Source organism: Austrofundulus limnaeus, unplaced genomic scaffold (genome assembly GCF_001266775.1).
Source record: "Austrofundulus limnaeus strain Quisiro unplaced genomic scaffold, Austrofundulus_limnaeus-1.0 Scaffold316, whole genome shotgun sequence".
NCBI lineage: Eukaryota > Metazoa > Chordata > Actinopteri > Cyprinodontiformes > Rivulidae > Austrofundulus > Austrofundulus limnaeus.
This window is the reverse complement of record NW_013952718.1, coordinates 537,196-541,692: the sequence shown is the minus strand read 5'-3', so window position 1 is coordinate 541,692 and position 4,497 is coordinate 537,196.

Below are 4,497 nucleotides of genomic sequence, written 5' to 3'. Positions count from 1 at the left end.
TAATAAAACAAGGTCTTTGTCTGCAATGATTAGACATGTTTTTTTATTATTGTCATTAGTGATTGTCTCAATTTCGGCTAAAAGAATTGACAAAATCCTACACACTGTGCCTTTAATGCTTTACCCATGAATGTTAATTACTTCCCAAACCAATGAACTCATTGTTTATTCATGCATTTTATTCATTAACTCATGAAGGGACTATTACATTTACTGATGTAAATGCTCATATAAATGTACTTTTAGGCATATATAAATAATGTTAATTTTGGAAGTGATTGGTCTTCATAGGCAAAACATTAAAAATGTAATTTACAGCAAATCATTCTTGATGATTTCCATGTTAACCATAATGATTAAGGCCAAATAAGGTAGCTAAGCTAAGGTAGCTCTTTTTCAAGTAATCATTCCTGATATTCACCTTATGTTCCTTTCACACCATCCTCTCTTTAAAACTGCCTGGGCTTACGTTTTTTTTTTTTTTTGTCACATCCACAGATGTTTAGTTATATTACAAAAGGAAGTATTTGCCGTGCTGCTGCACCTACGCACATCTGCACCCAGCTCTGCCTGCTTCGTCACACAGAGTTTTTTCTTTTTCTTTTTTTTTTTTTCTTATCAGCCTCCATCACAGGCAGGACCCCGGCGGTGGATGAATGCATGCATCCTGTGACATATCCGGTTCTGTTCTTTTTTTAGCTCTGAGCTGTCACAGCAGCACGTCACTGCGACTGCCTGGCCTCTGCTCTCTGCATCTTAATCACGCCGCCTCCTATATGCCTCCACCTCCTCTGTCTGCACACGGTTGGGCCTGCATGGGAAATCATGGCTGAAAACATTTTTTTGCCTTTCTTTTCTAGCTATATGCTGTTTGTTACAAAGGGGTCTTGTGCAGCAAATGATTAGAAGTCATTTTTATCCTTAAGTCAAGTCAAGTCAATTTTTATTTATATAGCACATTTACAACAACCTCAGTTGACCAAAGTGCTTCATAGCAATCACATCACATTTAGCTAAGGATAAAACAACACATGCACACGCACGCACATAAAATTGCAATAAAACTGAAATTTGTTAAAAAATAAAAACAATAAGGCCATAAGATACCAAAATCCTTAGACTTTTAGTGTCATATTGCTTTCTTATTGCAAGAAAATACTCTAAACCTACATAGACATACACTTTTCTGAGAACGTCCTCCAATAGTCTTCATAAAACATGGTTAAAACACAAGGCAGAGCACTGTTTTGTTGTGAAAATTAGTGCTGGGCGGTATGGCCAAAATTTTACATCACGGTATTTTCAACGTTTACACCGGTTTCACGGTATATCACGGTATTTTTCTTTTCATCACAGGTCAGCTGATAATAAAATGTTCAAACACTGCTTATTGACTTATTTTCTTTTACTGTACCTCTGTCTGTGTCGCTGTTTCCCTCCTCTAAACGTCTTTTCTCTGACTGGTGGTTGGAGACTGTAATCACGCATTTTGGTCCAGTCGTGAAGGAGGAGGGTTACGAAAAGTTTATGATCGGGTTTATTGTTTTATGTTATTTATTAAAGCTTATCAGCACGACTCACCTTGCACACCAGTCAATTGCAATTCTACTACAAACTACTTCCCGCAGGCTTTTCACAATAGAACCACGTTAAGTCTCCATCAGCATAACGTCTCCATATTAACTAACCATGTGAAATCTAACTGTGCACGTCACTGAAGAGGTGTTTACTACATTCAGCGACGGCGAAAACAGGATATTTTTTAACGTCAGTCAATATAAGCAGCAGACTCGCCACCCGCTGCAACAAATTGCTCAACAATAACATTAGCATGCTAATGCACATAGCGGTGCTGCGAGGAAAAGTGTACCCCAGGAAACAGTTCACTGGTGGCCGCGACAAAACGGTCTGCACGTTTTCAGGCTATTTAAACAGGAATGTCCGGTATTCAGAAAATTCATATCATGACAAAAATAAAAACCGGTATTCGGTACAAAACGGTATACCGCCCAGCACTAATGAAAATCCAATAACAGTTTGAATCTTTTCATCAACCATAAGTCGATTCTGACTACATGCTACCAAATATACCTTATGTTCCTGAGATGAAGAACTGGACATCCTGGTGACAGAAACACCCATCAGACACAGTTTGTTTTTCTGAAGCACACTGAAATAAATAAGTAATTACATCACATCTTTCTTTCGCTCTCAGAGGGAGACTTTCACATGTGGCTCCATCAGAACCTCTTTTTTTTTTTTAGCCTGCAGAAGATGCTGGTAAAAAACCCAGAGGGGCTGTTACCATAAATCTAAATTTGTAACTGTTTGATTGGTGCTTATGTGCTGTTCAAGGACACAGAGTATTCATATGTAGAACAGAATGTACCGCCTGTGTTGTACCTGACTGTAAATCTCTTGGAGCTGTGAGGACAGCAGCTCCGGATCTCCTCCGGCCGAGTGGTTAAATCAAAATCGATTAGAACCCTGCGGCAGATCGATGGAAGTGGGACTCATCTGAAGGTCCTGGAAGACAACTTACTGCTTAAACGAAGCAGTGCTCATGATTTGGATTGTTTCATGTCACAACACGTTGTGATGTAAACATGAGGGGGAGTATGACTAAAGAGCCCGTGACTCTGAAAGGACTCAGCTACTCTGCAGAAAGAAAGAAAGAAAATCTATGACTCCTTCCTGTGGCAGAAATGCTCATGAGTAATTGAGTGTCAAGCACAAGACCTCACAGTGTTCTTGCAGTTTGACTAATTTCACCCACGTTTGTGGCCATACAGTAACTTTAAACCAAACATGCTGCTGGTATGACATACAGTCCTTGCTTTATAGACTAATAAATGTCACTGCATTCTGAAATCCTACTATTTACTGCCGTGTAAAGGACAACTGGAATACCCCCCCCCCCACACACACACACACACACACACACACACACACCACATATGGTTTGATTGACCCAGATCCTGTGCAGCTGGCAGATCAGAGTCACTGTGAGTGTGAGTGTATGTGTGGTATTGGGGGGGGGCAACAAAACCTGCTGACATTTGTGAAAACAACATACGCAAATGTAAAGTCCCATTAAAATATAGATTATTGTTGGGTGGGAAGGTTTTTTATTTGTTTTAACAGGTTAGCTCAACTTCAGAGTTGCAGGAAAAAAATAAAAGTTTTTCAAAAGATCAGGAGGAGAATGACTGCTTTTGGTTAAATGAGTGTTTTTGTTTTGTTTTTTCTAATTATTATTATTTAGATGTTGTGTCTCTTTATCTGTATAATCATCCAAAAGAAATTTTTACTTTATTGATTAATCTCTCACATCTTCTTCATTGTTAACTCATTAGTAGACATCCCATTTGGTTCCATAATATATACTCCCATAGCCCTGTAACTTCTCAACAAGTACCTGTACGACCCTGCATTTACTCTGAAAGGATCCCCTTATTGCTTGTAATTAACCTGTAAGTATCCCTTTGAGTACCATGTAAGAACCCTGTAATTAGTCAGTAAGTACCCTATGTTTATTTCCATCAATACTCTGTAAGCCCCATAAGTAGTTTGTAATTACTCTAAGTACCCTTATGAGTACTATGTAAGAACCCTGTAATTACCCTGTAAGGACCTTGTATTTATCATCACAAATGTAAGAATCCCCATAAGTAATTTGTAACTAGGAAGTACCTGAATGACCATTTCTTACCAATCATTGGTCCATGGTACCCTGTAATAACCCTATTTGTGATTCAACTTTCTCATATAAGATAAAGAAAATTTACCGAGGCCTTTCAGGTTTAAACTTTCAACCAAATGTATAAATTTATACCAACAATCTTGTCAAATTCTGCCTTTAGATTCTGTTTCATAACAGTTTATACTTTGCGCCACGGTTTTCACTTCCTGGTTTCTCCAGCAGGAACTTTGTCAGCTGTTGACAGCAAAACACATTTCTCATCATCTGTTATTCTTTTTTCGTTTGTTGTAGTGAGGTCAAAGTTTGGCAGTTCATAAACTGAAACTGAAATGTTGGATTAAATAATAAAACATGCTGTAAAACTCAAATCAGTGGATCAGTCTGAGGGGGAATTCCTTGTGATTATCTTTGTTCTTTCGGTGCTGTTTGTGAAAAGTAAAGTGAGATATAATATTTACTGAGACTAACGCAAGAATGATAATGACCTGAGAAACAAGATGAACCAGATCCAGCTCATTGCCTGCCAGGAGTTTCAGGGTGTAAACTTCTTCTTCATCAGCTTTAACCAGCAGGAAGTGAAGCAGCCCACAGGCTATAAACACCACCTGCTTCTAGCTGCATGTTTTTTTGGCCCCGGCTCCTGCTGGGCTGTTGCACAACTTTTCTAATATCTCCTGGATAAATCAGTATCGGGTTATAGGAAGGATGTGATTCAGCATTCTGTCCTAATCCCCAGGAAATGGTGTGGTCTGTGTGTGTGTGTGTGTGTGTGTGTGTGTGTGTGTGTGTGTGTG